We start from the raw sequence: 23040 nt of genomic DNA, 5'->3' as shown, positions 1-23040 counted from the left end.
GCCGACAGGTCCTGCTCCTTTACCTCTGGGACCCTGGAGAGCCTCTGCCTTGAGGACATCTGAAGAATGGTTCCTTTCTGTTTGGTGGAGTTTTGGTGAGGGCTGCAGTGCTAGTGCTGGCCACCAGGGGGCGGGCAGCCTCTTGTGTCAGTGGTGGCAAGTTAGATTTTTATTTTAATTGAGATATACTTGATATACAGCACTATGCAAGTTAACATTGCTGTGTGGTACATTTGAAAGTTGCTAAGAAAGTAGATCCTAAAACTTCTCATCACCAGGAAAAAATCTTTTATGTTTGCTTGGTGATTGATTTTAACTAAACTTATTTTGGTAACCATTACATAATATACATATACATCAAGTCCTTTCCTTCTCCTGTAAACCTGGAATTTACACGGTGTCCACTGAACTTTTCTTGACCTCCTGGAGCAGAGAAGAGTCAAGCAGAGGTCTTTCTGGCTGTCCCTCTGCCTCAGAAACAACTTGTACCTCCTATTTCTAGTGTTCATCTCCACAATCACAGTTGGTGAGAAGCAGGGGGCGGGGTGCAAGATCTTCCCATGTACTCATTCAGCAGCTGTGCACTGAGCACTCACCCTGTGCCAGGTGCCCTGGTGGGCCAAAGTGCAGGATGAAAATGACCAAGTGGTCACTGCCCGCCAGGAGCTCACAGTCTAGAGGGGAAATGGACAAAAGCAAAGACAGAAGCAAGAAAAGAACAAGTGCTGTAGAGAAACATATCAGGGGGCTGTGAGGGGGGCTTGGCATCACTGGGTAGGAGGGTCTGAAAGGCCTCACTGGGGTGACGTTTGCTGGCACCAGAATGATAAGAGGGAGACAACCCTGCACGAGTCTGGGAGCAGTGTGTCAGAGAGATGGCACCACTGGTCCTGAGTCTCACAGGCAGAAGTAAGTTTGGCCAGAGGAGGTTAGAAATGTGGCCAGTGCAGCTGGAGGGAGGCTGGGAGGAGAGAACAGGAGCTGGGGTGGAAGGTAGGGCCAGGTCCTGGTGGGCTGTGTCAGTTACCTTTCCCTCTCTGACTTCATTGCCCTTAACCTTGCATTTCAAAACTACAAATGTTGACTATCACACAATTTGTGTGGATCAGCAATCAGGCACGTTTCAGCTTGGTGCCTCTGCCTCAGTGAGTTGAACAGGTTGGTGCTGTGGCCTCAACTGAGGCTCAACTGGGGGAGGACTAGCCCCAAAGGTCACTCTCAGCCTTCAGGGTTCAGTTTGGACTGAGAGTCTAAGTTTCTTTCTGTCTGTTGGCCTGGGCACTCCCGTGCTTCTCTCCTCTATAGGCCTCCACATTGGGCAGCCCCAAAACACTGGTATTTGATTCCTCAGTTACAGGGATTCGACAGAGTGAGAGAGAGAGAGAGATGGAACATGAAAGAGGGAGTAAGAGGAAGTGAGAGACTTGTGTAGTTAAAATTTAGACAAGACATTCCATCACTTTGGCTGTTATTATGTTCAGAAGCCAGTTACTAACCACTTAGTGGTTCCACGGGGATGTGTATAACATGGGTGGGGCTTACTGGGTACCACTGTGGAGGCTGCCCACCTCATAGGCCAAGATGAGGCACTTGGGTCTCATTCTCCATAAAACAGGAAACAATTGAATGGTTTAATGCCACAGGGTGGCAGTATCTAAATTTCCATTAGTTTCAACCCCCTCATGATGCTGACCTGAAAATGAGGCCAAGTTGGAAGTGACTGTTCCAATATCACATTGCTAGAACCCAAGCCTGTTTTGAGTGGTGTTCTGTGCTACCTGTCACCCCTTCTTGTTATTTTTCCATGTCTAAGTTTGTGCCTTAGGTACATGTGACACCAGCCCACAGGGGTAATAGATATTATGTCATATACACTGGGTGACATCCCTAGGAAGTAGATTCTAGCCTGATCCCCCTGGTGTAGGTTTGGAGACTGGGGAGGACCTGAGAGGCACAGGGACTATCCCAGGATGAAGAACTAGTAAGTTAAAGGAAGTCTGCATTCATCTCTGTCTCCTCAAAGCTAGGACCTGAGTTAGGTTTCTAGGGAGCTATGGCTAGGGCTGTGTAGGCTCCTTGTGTACAGTTCAGGAAGTGACATGAGAAAAGAGGGTGAGCAGCCCAGGCTCAGGGTGCAGCTCTGGAGAAATCTGACTGAGGTAAGGTGCCCAGGTAATGGAATCTTGAAAAATGACCCCATCTCCTTGGTCCTAGGCCTCAACAGATCTTTGAACTCTGGTAACCAGGCACCCACAGTCCCCCATCCAGCTCACTTGACGGGAGACAGTCAAGAGGCAAAAATGTTTTGTTGTTGTATCCCAACTTTTGCAGTATCTGGGTTCAAAAGATCCCAGAAAGAGAATCTTTTTGATTGTTGCCTACGTTGGCTCAGCCCTCATCCCTGACGCCTCTGGGTGTCTGACAGGAGGCAGTGAAGGGTAACACGGGGCAGTCCAGGAAAGGTTAGTGCAGGCCAGGACACAACGGTGATCCCACCGGATCAACCCCAAAATCCAGGCCCTTCATTGTGTGTTTGTGTGTGTTTGTGTGTCTGTGTGGAGTGGGGAAGGCAGGGTATGTGGGGCAGGCTATTCCTGGGCAGGAGCTGGTTGTTAGGTGTCGGAAGCCTGGTGGGTCTGTCACGTTCATACCCCAGGTCATGGCTGGCAGCATGAGAAGGTGAGCTCCTCAACTCGTATGTTATTGAGCCCTAGAGGTTTCATCTCCTTCCCTTCCTGACCAGAGTTCTTTGCCAGGATGCCCTCTGTGCCTGAACTGAGGAGCAGACTTTCTCTTGGGCATTGGCCACAGTGGCAGTGTGCAGGCAGCACTTGATTCCCTCTGGCCCAGCTCCCAGGCAGTCTTTGCAGAACTCCACTCAGGATGTTGTTGAGTAGCTGCCCAATGGTTTCAACTCCACCAACTCACTAGACAAGGAGCAGGTGCATGAGGCCACCCACACCATCCAGTGCTGCTCTGAGATGAGAGCAGGAGCAGAGGGTCTCCACACTCAGGACCTTGAGATGATGGGGTTGAACCAGAACTAGGGTGGGACCAGTCAGGGGCTGTCTATTTTTCAAGCTAAAGGGGATGTACATGCAGGTAACATTGCCTGGTTCAGAGCTGAGCTGCTGTGACCCTCTTTCCTTTTGCCTGGTGTGAGCTTCTGGAGGCCACTGAGGCAGAGCCAGAGGGTAAGGGGGACTGCAGGCTGGCTATTCCTGGAAAGGAAGTGGGATCTTTCCTGTGTTTAGAAGGACACATGGAAAGTTAGCTAAGTGAGTGAACCTTTCTCTTTATCCCGCTGCAGCGCCAGCTGCAAAGCTCCAGCCGGTGGCAGAAACAGAGCAGTGGGCAGTGGTGGAGGTAGAGCTGGCTCCAGCTCCGTTGACACCACACCCTCTAGCGCTGGAGCCAGCGTCCCCTCCACCAGCAGTGTTGGAGCTGGAGCAAGGGCCGACATCGGCTGCAGCAGGAGTGGGAGCTGCTGAGCTGGACTCACCTGGACCATCATTTCTAGTGGGAAGTCCATCTCCACCTGTGGCTAAGAAGCGTGAAAGAAGCCTAACCTCACGGCCTTCCCTCCTAAGCTGGTGGTGGAGCAGTTGACCGTGATGGATGCGGTGAGCAGCTGGGCTCTCAGGGCGGGGTGGAGCAGGCCTTCCCTCTGCCATCGTTGCCCCAGACCTGATCCAAACTCCCATGATCTGGGCCCGAATCCTGGCTCCACCCTTTACCAACCATACTACCTGGGCAACTTTCTGAACCCCCAAAAATTTGCTGTCCACCTGCAGAGCGTAGAGGTGGACACTAACAGGACCTGCTGCACAGAGTGGCTGTGCCGGCTCCATGAGGTAGAAGAGATGGAAAGGTGAGCAGGGCCTGGCCCATCAGTGGTGGAGGGGAACTCACTGTGTGCAGCCAGGTCCCTGGTGGCCCAACCGTCTGCTCAGGAGGCTCAACAGCCTCAGGATTTATTAGACACCTGATGTGTACTTCACTATGAGGGAGACAGACAAGGCCCGTGTTTGTAGCTGCCACAGGGGAATGTGCATCAGAATGGGGAGTGGGACCAGAGAGGGGATCAGGTTGTTGGAAGTAGCCGCCTTGGGTTGAGCCGAGCTGAGCCACCATCTGGAGCTTGGAGTTAGCCAGGACAGGCTGGATGCAAATGCCCCCTCCCTTCCCTGCCAGTATTGGGTCCTGGGTCATCCTCTGCTGGGTGCCTGCAGTGGACAGAGAAGAAAAGCCAGGGACTCTAACAAGGCTCAGGCCACATCCTGAGCTTCCTGAGCTCCAGCTCTAAACTGTGACCCCTGTGTGGGACTTTGGGGGCTGTGGACACAGAGCTGGGGTGTGGCACTGCTGGGTGACACTCCCCCTGTTCCCCAGGAGCTCTTCCAGAAGGTGGTGCCCTCTCAGTGCCTGGGCTCCACCTGGGGCAAGAGGAACAAGCCCGGCAATGAGCACCTGGCACCCACCCTCCGGGCCAACGTCGACCACTTCAGAAGGATTGCCAACCTCGTCACCACCACCTGCCTCGGGGACCCGAGCATGATGGCTTAGGACAGGGCTAGTGTGGTGGAGCGCTGGATCCAGGTGGCCCAGGTGTGCTGTGGGAGGCCCAGTGGAGCCCCTCTCTGGAGCCTTAGGAAGTGCCTCCACCTTTATCAGCTCCCAGGATTGAAGTGTGTGATCTAAGCCCCTGCAAGTCCCTAGGCCCTTCCTGCCAGGGGCATGCTGACCTTGACTCCAGGTCCCAGTGCGGGGATGCTCACTTCCTACCTGGCTCCCTCCCTGGGTTGAGCTAAAATCCTCCTCCTTGTGAGTGTTACATTTTGGGGCCTAAATGTGCCCTTCTGGGGCCCCCTGAATATCTGTCTCATCCAGGAGGGGAGATTTAAATAGAAGGGGACTGAAGCTAGAGCAAGCAGGGCTTCAGTGCCCCACCTCACATCTCATTCTCTTCCCTACCCCAGGAGTGCGAGATCCTGAAGAACTTCTCCTCGCCCTGCAATGTCATCTCTGCTCTGCAGAAAACATCCATATGCCACCTGAAGAACACATGGGGGAGGTTTCCTGGTGGGTAGGCCTCTCTTCATAGGAGGACCAGGGTAGATGGGGCATCTCCTGAATGTCTGCCATTGGTCCCTCAGTCAGCTAGGAAATTCTGGGAGGCAGCAAATGATGGGGACAGGGCCTGGGCCTCTGCGGTGGGTCTCTAAGTCTCCCGGTGTCCTTACTGCACCCATTCTGTTTCAGGACTCGGTTTCCCTAAATGCCAGGTACTGGATTGAGCCTGGCCCAGTTGGACAATGATCCACATTGGAGATTTTCAAGTGTTTATAGCAACAGAACTCTATGCCCAGTTGAAACTCAAAGTGGTCAAAAGAGAGCTGCTCTGTATAGCTGGGGAATGGAGACCCCAGTGACCAACAGGAGAGCCCCCTCCCAGTCCCATGAGACCTTAGCGCTCAGAGGAGCCCAGTGAGAGCACTCCTCCAGGCAGTTTGAATCTCTCAGGTTGTCAAAGAAAAGGATTTGCACTTAGACCCTTCACATTATCCCTAAATTTATCCTTCCCTCTTTCCCCTCCCCTCAGGGAAAGCTCTGAAAAACTTAAGGAGCGCTATAGCCAAGACGAGTCCTTGAGCAGAGAACTGATGACCAAGGTAGAGTGGAGGCTGGGGGTCTGGAAAGAGAGGAGGGGTCAGGGGGGGAGGGGGACTGATCAAGCTGTGGTTTTGATAGTTTCTCACTTGAACTTTCTCTGAAACATTCCCATCTATCTTGTCCAGGTTAACAAGCTTAGGGATCTGTTCTGCCCATGGGCAGGTGGGGTGCCATTTTTGGGCAGGAGGCCTTGGTCATGGGACACAGTGGTGTTGGCTGGGCTGTTCCAGGAGGAGTTGCCGAGCTGGCGCCATCAGCAGGTCTCTGGCTTCCAAGCACGTCCATCCTGCTGGATGTATCTTCTTCCAGGCTGTTGGGTGGTTGGGGTGGGTTTATCCCTCAGCCTAAACCTGTCCTCAGGAAGCCAGGACCCTGCTGCTCCTTCTGTCTTCACCATGTCTCCAAGGGGAGGGCACCCTGCCTGCCCCAGGTTCGGGCATGGCAGGGGATTCCCGTGGCCCAGGTGGACAAACAGGCTGCTCAGCCTTGGTTCTGAACGTCTGGACCAGAGACAGATGTGTGTGCATTCTGGGACCGCCCCCGAACCCCTAGAGCAGTCACTGGAGCCAACCACAGGAGTCTCACCTGAGTGCCCGGTTGGTTCATAGAAGTGAAATCAATAGTAACAGTGTCAACCAGCCCCTGTTGGCGACTTAGTCCCACATCCCAGATGTTCACATAATCCAAATGGTTATGTTCAAAGTAAATAATTCAGAAAACATATTCACCCACCACAAATTCCTGATATCTAATACTTTTATTCAAACACTCATACAGTGGATACCTGTCCCTCAAGATAAGAGGTAATGTCAGATCACCGATCCTCACCTTAATTTCCTCCTACACCTATCAATCCTGGATTCCATGGACTGTGATCTCAATAATTTCGTTGGAATAATAAAAAGTTCCTTACCATTCAGTTATGTTGTAAACCTCCAAACCCAGAAGATCCCGATTATCTGCCATGCCGCAGCTACTGCTGGTCTGATAACAAGCTGAAGAAAAAGCACAAAACATGATCTTTTGGTACCACTGTAAATACAAAACCATCTGCATCAACTGGGAAGCACCCATAATACCTGAAAATTTTCGGTTCTCTTTTTTTGTGTTGGGTCAATAACAAAAAGAAAAATCAATTAAAAAATGGGCAAGGGACCAGAATGGACTTTTTCCAATGAAGACATACAAGTGGCCAATAGGTGTATGAAAAGGTGTTTGGCATCACTAATCAGGGAATGCAAATCAAAACCACAATGAACTATCACTTCACACCTGTTAAGATGGTGATTATCAAAAAAACTAAAGGTGGCAAATGTTGGTGAGGATGTGGAGAAAAGAAACCCTTGTGGGAATGTAAACTAGTACAGCCATTATGGAAAACAGTATGGAGATTCCTCCAAAAATGAAAACTAGCACATGATCCAGCAATCCCACTTCTAGTATATACCCACAGGAATTGAAATCAGGGTCTTGAAGAGATACCTGCACTCTAATGTTCATTGCAGCTAATTTACAATAGCCAAGACACGGAAGTAACCTAAATGTCACTGATGGATGAAAGGATAAAGAAATGGAATATTAGTCAACCTTGAAAAAAGAAGCAATTCCTGCCATTTTTGACAACATGGATGGACCTGGAAGGCATTATGCTAAGTGAAATAAGGCAGACAGAGAAAGGCAAATACTCACTTATATGTGGAATCTAAATTAGTTAAACTGATACAAGCAGAGGTTAGAATGGTGGTTGCCAGGGGCTGGGAGGATGGAGAATTTGGGAGCTGATGGTCAAAGGATACAAAATTTCAGTTATCAAGATAAATAAGTTCTGGAGATGTAGGCTACGGCATAGTGCCTACGGGTAACAAGACTGTAATGCATACATCACATTTGCTAATAGAGTAGATATTAAGAGTTCTTACCGCAGAATAATAGTAATAAAGGAGGTGAAAGAAAACTGGGAAGTGATGGATATGTTTGTGGCCTTGATGGTGGTGACAGTCTCAAGGGTGTATACTTATGTCCAAATTCATCAAGCTGTGTATGGAAAAGTATGACATCATCGTTGATTCTTCTGCATCTTGAAATACGCCATGTCCTCATCACATGAGAAAATTTTGTAACTATATATGGGGACAGATGTTAACTGGACTTATTGTGCTGATCATTTCAACATATACTCAAACATTGAATCATTAAGTTGTACCCCTGAAACTAATATAATGTTGTATGTCAACTTTACCTCAATTAAAAAAACACACAGGGGCCGGCCCTGTGGCTTGGTGGTTAAGTGCGCGCGCTGCGATGCTGGTGGCCCGGGTTCGGATCCTGGGTGCGCATCGAGGCACCACTTCTCCGTCCATCCTGAGGCCGAGTCCCACATACAGCAACTAGAAGGATGTGCAGCTATGACATACAACTATCTACTGGGGCTTTGGGGGGAAAAAATAAAATAAATAAAATCTTTAAAAAAAAAAAAAACACACACAGACAAAATGATTTGAATAATGTAAATGAGTTCCGTGAATCCCTGAAACTGCCCCATTCCTATATGGGAGTTACAGGAAGCAGAGAGGATGAAGGAAAATGGAAGAAAGTTGTACAAAACAGTATTCAAATTAAAATCATTTGAGTTGCTATCAGCTCCTTGTGGCAGAGTTCTGTGAGCCCTGATGTTCTTTCACATTTATCCTGGAAAATCATACTTTCAGATCCAACCCATAATAGTTCATCATTTGCTCTAATACGAAAATCTCAACTTAATAAATAAAACCAAAAGCATCCCTTATGTATGAATAAAGTTAGTGAACTTTACAGAGAAAAGAGCATATTTGCACAATCTCAGTAAAGGAAACAGAAGAACAGAATGATGATCGAGTCTCAGTCAAGCTTATTTTTGAAAGCCAGTGAAACCAGGATATCTTTTCAAGGATATGTGTAGAGCTGTCAGCCTTGGAAGATAGAAATAGTGGCCTCCTCTGGAGCAAAGGGCAGGCTTGCTTACTGCCCAATATAATAGAAATAACACCCCTCCCTGGGGCAAAGGTCAGCAGACTTCCTGCCCATTATCAAAGATTTGAGTTCCTTAAGCTCTGAGTTCTTGCAACCCTCTGCATGTCACCTGGCCCACTGTGTATCACCCTGTAGGAAGTGGGATTTAGTGAACTGGTGCAAATGTTGATACTCTGGCCACTAGTATTTTGTCTCTGAACCATGGGTCTAGTTTCTTTTGCCAGCATCTATAAGACCATGGTAGGCTGACATTACCTTGCAGGTGAGGTAAAATATCATACCTTTCACGGTTCCTGACAAGCCCTTATTGTAACTAGTACTCTTAGGAACAGAGAGCTATCCAGAACAATATGTATGGATATTCTTCATCGATGACTTCATGCAACCAAAACTTTAATAAGTCTCTCTGATCTCTTTTATTTCTACCCCAAGTAGAAGGAGAGGCACCAAACTATTACAGACCTAGGGCTTGTGCAAGCCACCTGGAGACCTAGTGACAAGAAACTTCCCATGGGAAGCAAAGACAGATGGGCATATTTCCAAAATGGACCCATATGCCTCCTTATCATCCAAAAGACAGTACATTATCTTAATTTATGATGATTTCATTCACTAAAATCTTGTGATGGGCCAAAGATGCACATCTAAGAAGAGTGAGACACATGGCAGTTGTAAGCAGATTAACACATTTGGTGAATATCAAACTCTGAACTAAACTTAGTGTTCTAATCAATTATAAGGTACAACAAATTTAATTAGGTCAATTAAATGATATTTAATGGTATGCCTGATTATTACTCTGCAATAATGAACAAGAAACTCATGTAAATAACTATAATTGGTCTTACTTTAAAATATGCTAGTCAAGACTGAGGTAAGCTGGAGAGAAGGAAGGGGAGAAATAGATAAAAGTTAGCTGCTCTGAAGCCACTCTCAAGACCCCTGGATCTACATGTAACCCAGGAGATCGAGGCAGATGGCTGTGTGCCTAGATCCTCCTGCACTGTGCTTCTCAGGGATGTCACGGGGCTGAAGCAGCTTCCTGAATCGTGTTTACACATCCATGTGTACAATACCCCTGACCATGGGGATGAACCACCATTCAATCATCCCTTACACCCCTCTAATTAACAATTAGATTTCAGAATCATTGTATCATTACATGATAATTTATTCTCCAAACCTGTAGGATGCCGAGCTAAAAGAAAATCAAATTTCAATGGCTTCTTTTCTTTGAAGGACCAAGATGTTCTTTCACACTTGGAATCCGGATTAGAGGATAAATCCATCAAATCAATGGAAACAAGTTAAGAAATGGACAGAGGGATATTTCATTCATACATAGACAGTTTGAACTGTGGCAAAAATAGACTTATATTTTTAAAAATTAGAATTTTTTGAAATTTTAGAGATTTTTAAAGACTTTGTTCTGCTTATACTCCCTTTGGTTTACCAAATCAAACTCACTCTTTAATGGGCATTTCTAGCATTGAGTGCTAATAACAGCAGCTTTTGAAATTCTTATTTTACCCAGGTCAAACACCAAGGGCAGAGGTCATCAAGAGATCAAGTCTAATCTACCTACGGGTGTGGCAGGCTTAACTATGGATGTTCAAGCCAGACATTGCCAGAAGAACTACATCTCTTCACCCATAGGTGAGTTTTTACTAGTAATCACAGAAACTTAAGGATATCAAAGGAAATTTTTTATTAAGAACCCAAGTTATAGATTCCTCTCTTAGGTTCATTACTTTGAATTTTTGACTCAAATCATATATATCGATTGGACCATGTCCAATTCTATGATCTTTAGAAGATGCAACCTACAGCTGAAGAGAAACAGATACAACACCAACATCTTATCCTCTCTGAAGCCAAACTGAGAGCCCCTGGAGTCAGAAGTTTCCAAGAGGGCCGGTCCTGTGGCTTGGTGGTTAAGTGCGCGCGCTGCAATGCTGGTGGCCCGGGTTCGGATCCCGGGTGCGCATCGAGGCACCACTTCTCCGTCCATCCTGAGGCTGAGTCCCACATACAGCAACTAGAAGGATGTGCAGCTATGACATACAACTATCTACTGGGGCTTTGGGGGGAAAAATTAAATAAATAAAATCTTTAAAAAAAAAAAAAAAAAAGAAGTTTCCAAGAAAAGAAAAATTCATACGTCTTCGGAAAAGAGACAGTAGAGGCTAGTCAAACATTCAACTTTAAATTGTTAACATGACTTGTTAGAATATGATGGAGCACACCTTCTAAGTTTCATGATTTTTCTCCAGAATATTGAGATGGATGACCTTGAAGTCCAGTTTCCCCATAAATGTATTTATTCCATGATAAAATTAATTTCCCTATAATTACCATGAAAATGTTATGTCATAGTCTCTGACTAAAAGGAAACAAGGCAAATTGAGCAGTTGAATAACAGTGTAATTAATTCCATACAAGGATCTTTACTGCAGCGTTATGTATAATAGTGAAACTGGATGTAATCCCATTTCTATCAAAGAAGAAGTAAACAGATTATGGTATTCCTGTTCTTTGGAATACCTCTAAAACATCTAAAATGGTAAGTTAGAATGATGTGCACTGATAACGGGAAACGTCTATGATATATGATTTGGGAAACAGCAAATTGCAAAATGATGTAGTTATGTAATTTATGTTAAAAAACTTTATGTGTATTTATAAATTCATAGGAAATTTCCAGAAGAATAAACCCCACCCTGTTAACAATAGTGGCTTCTGAGTAGGGGAGTGAGTTTTCAGGGAAGGTGATGAAAGGGGTGGGTTTCACTTTATATAGATCCGTGTACTTTGACTTTTTTACAATATGTATTTCTTTCATAATTAGAAAAATGAATGATGTGACCATTTGGTGCAGGACAACAGTATTATGTTCACCAGTCTCTGTACTGTATGTTACTGCACAGCACGGACTGTAGGAGAAAGCCCAGAGGAGCAATGAAGACAAAGAAGACATGACACCTGCAAAAAGTCAGTGGAGTATTTCTACATAACAAACCTTCGAGGTGAGTGACAGTCAGTATCTTCCACTGCTCCAGCTCTCCCAAGAAACCTAGAACTTGCCCAGGGTAAGCTGGAGGACCACGCCCCACTAGTCCACTCCCCGCCCAAGGCCTGTTTGTGCAGGGTGACTGCCATCAAGCAGACAATGGACTCAGGATGGGGCCTGTGCCTTTGGGGAGGCTGGTAGAGAGGCACAAAGTGGAACATCAGCTAAGGGTATACAACTGAGAGGTGGAGTTCCAGGTGGAGACTCAAAATGTACCAAGAAACTGCGTGAAGGAAGCTACTCGACCTCTCTGAGCCTCAGTGTCCCCCCCTGTAAAATGGGGATCACAGGCCTACTTCACAGAGCTGTTGGGGAAGATACATAAAAGTGCCTGTGACAGCCAGTGTCCACATTATTAACAAAGCCGTCTCTGACTTCAGAATAATCGATGAAAAGAATAATGTTGATGAGACCAAAGACGAGATGCCCAGCTTCATAACAGCCCCAGCAGCATGAGAGTGAGAGGAGCTCCGAGTAAGCAGGGTTCTTCACAGCTCCACTGGAGAGGATGAACATGGGCTACACCAGGATAAGCGGCTGTTGTACAGTGACTCGTGTAGTGAGGGTGGGTCCCTAAAGACACTGTGAAATACAGTTACACACAGTGGCTCCTAGGAAACAACTAAAAGCAATCAACGCAGCAGATAGGAATAGGAAGGGGGCGAGCAGAGGAGGGTCAGAGCCACAAAATCTGAAGGAAGACACTGAACCACGACAAGAGCCCAGCTCTGTCAACAGCTGCTGTGGTGGCACCAGGAGATCAAACGTCTGAGACAGCCATTGTGGGGACTGCTGGGAGCACAGTGGTCACTGCGGCCACACCCCAACAGCAGTGCATCGGAGCACACACACCCTGAGACTTTCCTCTCCATTAATCCTTGTTTTAAGATGATGAGGGCCGGCCCCGTGGCTTAGCAGTTAAGTGCGCGCGCTCTGCTGCTGGCGGCCTGGGGCGCACCAACACACTGCTTCTCCGGCCATGCTGAGGCCGCGTCCCACATACAGCAGCTAAAAGGATGTGCAGCTATGACATACAACTATCTACTGGGGCTTTGGGGGGAAAAAAATAAATAAAATCTAAAAAAAAACAAAAAAAATAAGATGATGAATATCCTCATGTTACAATGTCTCTTTCCAACCCTTGTGGACGAGTGTAATCAGAACCCCCTGAAGAAGGCACAGGCCAGAATAAGATGGAACACTGGGGGCTAGGGGGATATGGCACCTAGACATAAGTTATGATCATCATTGCTCCTCGTTTTGTTCCTCATTCAACCCAGTCCCACAGGTCTTGAGTGCATGCTGTGAACACTGCACTGTGCTAGATGTCAAGGCCTTGGTGAGCATCATTGTGGGGGTGGACGTTGATGGAAAAAGATTGCATCATAAAAACTCAAAGCCATGCCACTTGCCAAATTGAGGCAAAAATGGAAAGACCTAGGACGCCAAGGAAGGGTGAGGGTATTAATAGATACTTGGGAGTATTAAAATCCATCTGATGATGTCATGAGTGAACGTGTTCCACTTTAAAACAAAACACGGCTGTTGTTCTCAGATATTGAATTTATCTTTGTGCAAATATCCAGGATTTAAAGTGTTTATTGATGTATAACATGCATACAGAAATATATGCAGAGGTCATCCATGTAAACTTCAAAGAGTTATTACAAAGTGAACACACTTGTGTGACCAAGAACTAACACCAGGTTCATTCAGGCCCCGACAATCCCTTTCTCCCTCCTTCCTCCCCAAAGGTAACCAATACCTTACCAGCAAACATTGTATATCGAGTTTGTCTTCTTATACAAGTGTTTTATTACAGGACAATTTAAACAATATACAAAATAAACAAAATAGCATAGTAGGCCTGTCACCCAACTTCAACATCTACTAATCATCTGCCATTTTTGTTTTATCCAGACTCCATCCCATTCTCACCTCACTTTATTATTCTTTTAGTCCTTTTTGTATGTGTAGGGGGGTAAGATGTACACACACTGAAAGGCTAAAATTTCAATCCAATTTAGTTTTGGCAAATAAACATGCCCACATAACCTTCACCCCTTTAAGAATAAAGTATTTCCATCACTCCCAGAAAACTCTTTCCTGTTCCTTCCCAGGCAATTTTTTCCTTCCCCCGAGGCAACCACTGTTCTGGTTTTTTCAGCATAGGTTCATCTTGGCAGAAATCAGCCCACGTGTATTGTCTTCTGTCTAGCTTGCATCCCTCGGCACGAGGTAGATGAGACTCACCCAGCACGTGTGTGTCAGCATTTGCTCCTCAGCACGGCTGAGGGCGTTCTGCTCTGTGGATGCCCCAAAGTGGGCTCGTCTTCCTCCTGGGGACGTGCAGGTCATCTCCTGTGAACATTCTTGTACAAACACTTTTTGTATGCTGTTTAATTCCTTTATTAGCATTTAAGTGACACACCTTTGCAGTTTTTAGTGGTTGATCCAGATTACAATATGCATCTTTAACATATCACAGCTGTCCTAGACTTAATAGTGCACCAGTTTAATCAATGTAAAATATGGAAGCCTTGCTACAGAACAGTTCCATTTACCTCTGTCTGTCCTTTGTGCTATGTTGTCATAAATTTTACATCTACCCATGTTATAAATCCCACAATACAGTGTTATGATTTTTCTTTAAATAGTCATAGGTCTTTTAAAGAAATTAAGAGAAAAATGTTAAGTATTGGGAGGGAAATGCTTTGAGGATCTGCAAATGTACTGTTTCTTCTCTAAGTTTCACTCACAGTTTTTGCATTCATCAGTCAGTCTTGCCCACAGTAATTATTACTGTGGTGGTCTAGTAACGATTTGCTATTTCATGCTATCCAGCCACGTTTATTATTTGGAATTATGTGAGGAATATTCCCCCTCCCTCTCCCTGCCTTCTTCCTGTCATTCTCTCTTTCTCTCATTCTTCCCACCCCCCTTTTTATCTTTCTTCCTTTCTTATTTAATCTTCTTTATATCAGTATAGACTCATGGATATTTATTTTATTCTCTGGGTAATAATCCAATGCTACCATTATTTATTTTGTTGCTCCCAGTTTTCCAGCTTGAGCCATTGGGAAGTCTTTAAGATTGATTCCTTTTGACACATCTCATCGTTTTCTGTGTTCTTTTTGAAAGCACTTTCCTACTTTCTGGCAATACAAGAAGCTCCAGGCTCATATTGTATTTCCCATCCCCAGATCTAGAATTAGTCATTTCACCAAGAAAACCTGGTTCTTTTTATTTGAGAATGATATTTAGAAACCAAAATCTGGGAGCTAGGTGTGCCCATTGATACTAGGGTGTCACTGCTTCTAGACCCTCTCAGCAGAGCTTGGAAATGTATGTATGAATGTAAACTCAGGTATACACATCTACCTATCGATATATCAATCTATCAATCTATCTATCTATCTGGATAGATATATTAAAAGAGATATGGATTCAAACTGATACTTCCAACTCCAATCCAGCACCACAGAGTTTATTCCAGCATTCTCCTTTTGTTTATTTGTAACTTCTTTCACCAACAGTGAGAAACTTAACTCCAGTTAGCTACAATATATTTACTAATGTGTCAACTAGTTTCAGAATCACTAATCCATATCCTTATGAAAAACAAATTTACCACCTAGAGTACAGTGTTTTTGTACAGTACTTTAGTTTTACAGTATCCCATCAAAACACTGTCTTCCAAAGTTACTTAGGTCAGGACCTTTCATCCCCACCCCTTCTGTGTGGTTATGTCACATGCTTGTAATACAGTGACGTTCATTTGTCACTGCATTCCATCTGAGTTCCCCAGCATCCTGATTGATTTTTAAAATTTGCAGAGTAAAATTCACTCTATGCGGTGTATAGTTCTTTGGGTTTTAACAACTTTATGGTCGTGTATCCACGTCCATGGTACCACACAGAGCTGTTTCTTTCACTCCCAAAATTCTCTCATACTGTCTCTTTGTAGTCAACCCCTTCCCCCACTCCATCCCTTGGCAACCACTGATAATTTTACATCCCTGTAATGCTGTCTTTTCTAAAAAGTCATATAAATGGAATCATATACTATATAGCCTTTTGAATCTGGCTTCCTTCACTTAGAGATATGCATCCAAGATTCATCCATGTTGTTGTGTGAATCAAGAGTTTAGCCTTTTCATTGCCAAGTAGTATTCTAATGTACTGATGCACCACAGTTTCTTTCTCCATTCACCTGATGAAGGACATTTAGTTTGTTGCCGGCTTTTCACAATTATGAATAAAATGGCTATGAAGATTCATACAAAGATTTTTGTTTAAACATTAGTTTTCAGTTTGCTTCAGTAAATATCTAGGAGTGGGATATCTGAGTCATATAAGTGTATGTTTAACTTTATAAGAACCTGCTAAACTGTTTTCTGAATGCAAGTATCATGTAGTATTCCCAGTTCTAGTTGCTCCTAGTCCTCACCAGCACTTGGTATTTGCAATTTTATTTTTTATTTTAGTCACCTAATAGGTGTGCGGTATCTTATTGTGGCTTCTGCTTCCTTTTTGAAAGTGAGTTCTGCTAAATATAGAATCCTGTGTTGACTTTTGGGTTTTCTTTCTGCACTTGAGAGATGTCATTTTGTTGTTGATATGTCTCTTTTGTTTTTGATAATATATCATCCATCATTCACATTATTTCTTCCTGTATGTAATGTCTTCCCCTGTATATATGTATTTCCCTGACTGCTTTCAAGATTTTCTTTTTATCTTTGGATTTTAGCAGCTTGACTATCATGTGCCTAGGTATGATTTTATTTTGTGGGTTTCCTGACTTTCTTGGATCTAAAATTTTAGATTTTTCACCAAATTTTGGAAGTTTTATGCTATTACTCATTGATTTGCCTTTCTGCTTCATTTAATTTTTTGTCTCTCCCCTCTCTGATGGGGATTCAATCATCTCACAGGTCTTAAGGCTCTCTTCATTTTTCTCAAAACTTTTATGTTCTTTTCTTCAGACTGGATAATTTCTATTGCTCTATCTTCATGTTTCTTCTACTGTTTCTAATCTACCGGTAAACTCAAAAATATTTTCTGTATTTCACCTTCCTATTTGGTTCTTTTTTGTAATTTCCATTTCTCTGCTGAGTTTCTATATCTGTTCATTCATTATGAGAATATTTTTCTTTACCACCATGATCATCTTTATAAAAGCTGCTTTCTCATCCTTGCCTGCTAATTGCAACACCTTGGTAATAGTTACTACTGCCCACTTTTGGTCGTATATGGATTATATTTTCCTATTTCTTCAAATCTCATGATTTTTTAAATTATGTACTGGAAACCATGGATGATAGTTATAGAGACTCTGGATTCTATTGTATCCCTTTGAAGAGTGTTGTTATTTTTCTAGCAAGGAATTAACTTGGCTGGACTGAAACTCCAATCCTATCTCCTTTACAATGGGCATAGCTGAAATCCTCATTCAGTTCTTTCATCTTCCAACTGCCGTTTTTACACGAGGCCCTCTGGGGCCTACCCTGCATGTGTGTTGTTCAAAAATCTGCCAATTTGGTGTGTGTGGGGGGCAGACTTTCATACATATTTTAAGATATTCCTCTTTGTGGTTCCCTCCATTCCAGAATTCCTCCCCTAAATTTCCAGCTACTCTGCCAGCCCCAAAATACATCCTCTAACATTACAAGTAATACTATAGTTTTTCCCCTGTCTGGGCCATGTACAGATTTTGGAATGCTTTGAGGCAAAAGACTCAAGCTTGCAAATATCTCCTGGTAAAATTCCCATGATTCAAGGGAAGACTCCCCCTCGGTTCTGCTTGCCTTTGGAAGAGATTTATGCATACATACATATACACATTTATTGTATGTGTATTACATATAGATACATGATTCTATAGAAATATATATAATATTTCATGCAGATTTTATCATTGTTATCTGTGAGAGTTTTAGTTCAACAAGCTACTCCACTATTACTGGAAGCTAGACCTCGGTTTTGTTTCTTTTTTACATTTTATATAAATGGAATTATACAATACATAGTCTTTTGAATATAATTTCTTTCATGCAGCATTATGGTTCTGATATTCATGCATGTTATTGCATGTAGCTAGTGTTTGTTCATTTGTTGAAAATAATTAATGTTGTTAAATTGTCATAAAATATGCATAACATGAAATTGACCACTTTATCCACTTTTAAGTGTACAGTTCAGTGACATTCAGTACATTCACATAACTGTGTAGTGATAACCTCCAACCATCCACAGATCTATTTTCACCTTCTGCTGAAACTCTGTGCCCATTAAGCAACAACTCCCTGTTGTCCCTCCCTCTTGCCCCTGGGAACCACCATTCTCCTTTCTATTCCTATGAATTTGTCTACTCTAAGTACCTTATATGAGTGGAATCATACAGTATTATTCCTTTTGTGTCTGGCTTTACTTCACTTAGCATAAAGTCCTCAAGGTTCATCCATGTCATAGCATGTGTCAGAATTCCATCCTTTTTAAGGGTGACTGGTATTCCACTGTGTTTTACACAACAATTTTTGTCAACTCATCCGTTTATGGACACCTGGTCTGCTTCCAGCTTCTGCTTATTTTGAATAACGCTGTTAAGAACACGGGTGTGTGTATATGTCTTTATATATGTGTTCAGTTCTTTTGGGTTTATACCCATATATGGTGTTCTGAGATTCATTTTTTCACATGTGGGAGGGTTCCCCACACCTCCAACAAGCAATTCTTGGAATGCCAGCTGGTTGTCAGATAATTCAACTCAATTTGATGCTGTCAACCTAGAGATACATCAGATTCCACAATTTAAGGGCTCAGTCCTATAAGACTGCACACCCACCCAACCTCACCTCAACTTCAGATGCCAGTTACAAGCCCAGGCTGTTACCTGTACTTCTGACTGAGTGACTGTAAACCAGAGATTCCCACAACCTCCTCCTTCGGTTTGATTTATTTGCTAGAGTGGCTCACAAAACTCAGAGAAACATTTACTAGATCACCAGTTTATTATAAAAAGATATAACTCAAGAACAGCCTGATGGAAGTGGTTCAGAAGGAAAGGTATGGAGGAGGGGCACAGAGCTTTCATGCCATCTCCAGGTGCACCACTCTCCAAGCAGTCCTTGTCATTGCCAATCTGGAAGCTCTCTGCAACTCATTCTATTGGGATTTTTATGAAGGCTCCCTCACGTAGGCATGATCAATTATTAACTCAGTTTCTAGCCCCTCTCCCCTCTCTGGAGGATAAGGGGTAGAACTAAAAATTCCAAGCTTCTAATCGGGGCTTGGTCTTTCTGGTGACCAGCCCCCATCCAGGAGCCACCCAGGAGCCCACCCAGAGTTGCCTTAATAGAACAAATGATTCTCCTAGTGTTCTTATCACTTAGGAAATTACAAGGGTTTTAGGAGCTCTGTGTCAGGGATGGGGTCAAAGACAAATATTAGAACAAGAGATGCTCCTAGTGTTCTTATCATTTAGGAAATTACAAGGATTTTAGGAACTCTGTGCCAGGAACTGGAGACAGAGATCCATAAATATATTTTCTATTATTTCAGAACCCATAGGTAGAATTTCTAGATCATATGGTAATTCTATTTTTAACTTTTGAAGGAACTGCCATACTGTTTTCCACAGTTTTATATTCTCACCATCCAAGCATAAGGGTTCCAATTTTTCATCATCCTTGTTAACACTTGTTATTTTCTGATTTTGTGATAGTAAAACTATTCTAATGTGTGTGAAGAGGTATCTCAATGTGGTTTTATTTTGCATTTTCCTGATACTTGGTTATGTTGAGCATCTTTTCACGTGTTTACTGGCCATTTTATATCTTTGGAGAAATGTCTATTCAAGTCCTTTGTGCATTTTTAAATTGGGTTGTTTTTTTATTGTTGAGTTGTGGGAGTTCTTTATATATTGTAGATATTAATCCCTTATCAGATATGTGATTTGCAAATATTTTCAACCATTCTGTGGGTTGCCTTTTTACTTTGTTAATAGTATCTTGTGATACCCAAAACTTTTGCATTTTGATGAAGTCCAATTTGTTGGGTTTTTTTGTTGCTTATGTCTTTGGTGTCATATTAAAGAAATCATTGTTGGCAATGGCATTTGGACCCAATGACATGCAGCTTTTACCCTGTGTTTTCTTCTAAGGATTTTATAGCTTCAGCTCTAATATTAGATCTTTGATCCATTTTGAGTTAATTTTTGTATATGGTGTAAGGTAAGGGTCCAATCTCATTCTTTTGCATGTGGTCATCTAGTTTTCCCAGCACTATTTGTTGAAAAACTTATCCTTTCTCCAATGAATGGTCTTTGCACCCTTGTCAAAAATCATTTGACCATATATGCAAAGGTTTATTTCTGGGCTCTCTATACTATTTCATTAGTATATTGTGTGTATTTATGCCAGTACCACACTGTTTTGATTACTTTGTAGTAAGTTTTGAAATCAGGAAGTGTGACTTCTCTAACTTTGTTCTTCTTTTTCTACATTGTTTTGACTATTTAGGGTCCCTTGAGAGTCCATATGAATTTTAGGATAGATTTTTCTATTTTTGCAAAAAACATCATTGGAATTTTTACCTCCTTGAGTAAGTTGATTCTTAAGTATTTTACTCTTTTTGATGATATTGTAAATAAAAATGTAAAGTTTGTAAATTTCTTTTTCAGATTACTTATTATTAATGTATAGAAGAACAACTAATTTTTGCATGTTGATTTTGTGTTCCACTACTCTGCAGAATTTATCAGTTTTAACAAATTTTGGGGAATTTTTAGGAGTTTCAACATATAAGATATTATTTGTAAACAAATATAATATTACTTCTTCCTTTCCAATTTGGATGCTATTGCTTTCTTTTTCTTGCCTTGTTGCTTTGGCTAGAACATCTAATACCATGATGAATAGAAGTGGTGACAGTCGGCATTCTTGCCTTTTTCCTAATCTTAGAGGAAAAGCTTTCAGTCTTTCACCCTTGAATACGATGTTCTCTGTGTATTTCTATATCTGGCTTTTATTATGTTGAAGTAGCTTCCTTTTACTCTGAGAGTTTTCTAGTGTTTTTAACATGAAAACATGTTTAGTTTTGTCAAGTTTTTTCTGCATCCATTGAGATGATCCTGTGTTTTTTTCCCTCATTCTGTTAATATGGTTTATTAAATTGATTCATTTTCATATATTGAAACATCCTTGTATTCCAGAAATAAATCCCACTTAAAAATGATGTATAATCCTTTTAATATGCGGCTGAATCTAGTTTGTTATTATTTTATTGAGGATTTTTGTATCAATATTCATCAAAGATACTGACTTGTAGTTTTCTTTTCTCTTAGTGTCTTTGGTTTTCATATCAGGGTAGTGCTAACCCCATAGGATGACTTTAGAAGTATTATCTCCTCTTCAACTTTTTGAAAGAGTTTGAAAAGAATTGGTAGTAGTTAATTAAAAAAAGGCTTTGGGCCCACAAATAAATTCAGCATAAAATAAATACAAATAAATATTTTTTTAAATGTGAAAAAGACTTTTTCTTAAAAAAAATTAAAAATTAAGCAAGTACATTCCTTACCACTTTATTTCTAAAAGGGTTTTTTAACCTAATAGTAAGCAGAAACAAATCATTAAAATTAAAATGACTCAAGTCTTAATTTTCTTCATTGCAAATTTTATGACAGAAGTATATGATGCCATCATGTATGACATCTTTTATGAAAAAATGGTCATTTTTTGTAGTATTTGAGAATATTATGAATTTCCCCAGTGGCCTTTGACAATACTCTGATATGCAAAGTTATCTTTTCAACATTTATGTCTTATTATTTTCCTTGCCAAATTAACAAACTCTGTCAGGTGCTAATTAATCAACTACTTTTCATATGATTCAGGTTCTCCGCCACCAACTTCCATAACCATAAGGATATTCTACAATTTCTGCAAGAGTAACAATTTTACCTTACACTGTATTTGTCTCATGTGGTTTAAAACATCCAGAAATCATTGATAAACTGACCGTGCCCAAACTAAAGCATGGTGAGTTATAAAAGATGGTTGCTGTTAAGTGGGGAGGGATTGCAGGTTGAACTTAATTTTATAAGTGGTCAATTTATTACAGTATATTGTTCTATTATCTATTTCACTTCATTTTTTACAAAAGTGATATTTGAGGGTATTTAGATAATAAAAATTTGAGAAGATAAGGAACTGATATACTCTGTAAGCTTGAAATGTTTTCAAGCATAAGATACAATAATAGGAGGTGGAGTCAAGATGGTGGCGTAGGCAGACTCTGAACTCACCTCCTCCCGTGGACACAGCCAATTTACAACTACTCGTGGAAAAATTACCCCTGAGACAGAACTGAAAACTGGATAAGAGGAACTCCTGCAACAACGCACAATCCTAACTGGGGTGGAAGAGGCAGAGACTCCCTTCTGGAGAGGAAAAACACCGCCTTCACAAGCCGCCAGCGTCACGGCCGCCGGGAGCAGCTCACAGGTCCGCACCCTCCCTGGAGGCGCGGGGTCCTGAGCCGGGGAGCGCCCCCGCTGTGGGCATTTTGTGGACCCAGCACAATCGAGACCAGTGGCATAATATCTGACTTTGCCTGCTACTAAAGCATTGGGTAGCACCCCCAGAAAACACGGTTCACAAAGAAACGAAAACTGGCTCTTAAAGGGCCCGCACACAAACTCACCCGTTCCAGAAAGCATCCTAAAATCACCAGAAAGAAAGGTACACAGTGCTTCGGTGACAAGAGACTCACCTAATAGGCCCTGAGTGCATCTCAGTGAGGGGTGAGACCTCTCCAGGGACTGGGACATTGGCGGCGGCCATTGTTGTGGCCTGGTCTGAGCGTGCTGACAGAGACGCCATTGGAGTTCTCCCTGAGACCGGCTAGCCCAGGGTCTGCTCCACCCGCTAGAGCACCGATTTAATCCAGCTCAGCCAGGGCAGGCAGCCCACCCTAGAGACTGACCCCACCCAACAACAAGCCCTCAGGCAACGTGTGGGCCTGCATAGGTTGGTGACTGGATTCTCTGCAGCCTGGCAACTGAGCTGACTTGAGTGGGGCAGGGTGTGCACAAGGAGCGGGTGGAGAGTGTGAGGTGGTGGCGGAGTGTGTGGGGCTCCCGCTGTGGAGAGACTGGGTCCGCTTGGGGAGGTCGGGGCGCTCACACGGGGCAGGACTGTGTTGACTGTGTGTGTGGACCTGTGGGCAACAGGGCTTGTCAGCTGCAGAAGACTTGTGCTTCTCAAAGACCCACATAGGAGGTTTGCCCC

General features: G+C 43.0%; 1 protein-coding gene and 2 long non-coding RNA genes across 5 annotated transcripts in view; 2 read left to right on the top strand and 1 right to left on the bottom strand.

Moving 5' to 3' along the window:
• LOC147915345 (uncharacterized) overlaps positions 1-10584 on the top strand; it is a 67659-nt gene extending 57075 nt beyond the window's left edge. For both annotated transcript variants that reach the window (XM_087437899.1, XM_087437900.1), the window contains exons 4-10: positions 3311-3623; positions 3795-3871; positions 4393-4608; positions 4980-5082; positions 5603-5672; positions 10217-10338; positions 10496-10584. The gene's annotated coding sequence lies outside the window, so the exon portion shown is untranslated. The remainder of the gene's footprint in view (positions 1-3310; positions 3624-3794; positions 3872-4392; positions 4609-4979; positions 5083-5602; positions 5673-10216; positions 10339-10495) is intronic.
• On the bottom strand, positions 876-22687 carry LOC147915344 (uncharacterized). Its single transcript, XR_015553917.1, has 3 exons — positions 22523-22687; positions 6587-6668; positions 876-4226 (listed from the first exon to the last, which is right to left on the bottom strand). It is a non-coding gene; the product is annotated as an uncharacterized LOC147915344 (long non-coding RNA).
• The window catches only part of LOC147915343 (uncharacterized), a 30500-nt gene continuing 18333 nt past the window's right edge, over positions 10874-23040 (top strand). Inside the window, exons 1-4 of one of the 2 annotated variants that reach the window (XR_015553915.1) lie at positions 10874-10998; positions 11531-11708; positions 20272-20353; positions 21645-21789. This is a non-coding gene — a long non-coding RNA (uncharacterized LOC147915343). The other variant, XR_015553914.1, reaches the window with a different exon arrangement.

This window comes from Ceratotherium simum, chromosome 13, assembly GCF_057802395.1.
Source record: "Ceratotherium simum simum isolate JZ-2026a chromosome 13, ASM5780239v1, whole genome shotgun sequence".
NCBI classification, from domain to species: Eukaryota; Metazoa; Chordata; class Mammalia; order Perissodactyla; family Rhinocerotidae; genus Ceratotherium; species Ceratotherium simum.
This window is presented reverse-complemented; position numbering and strand designations above follow the sequence as displayed.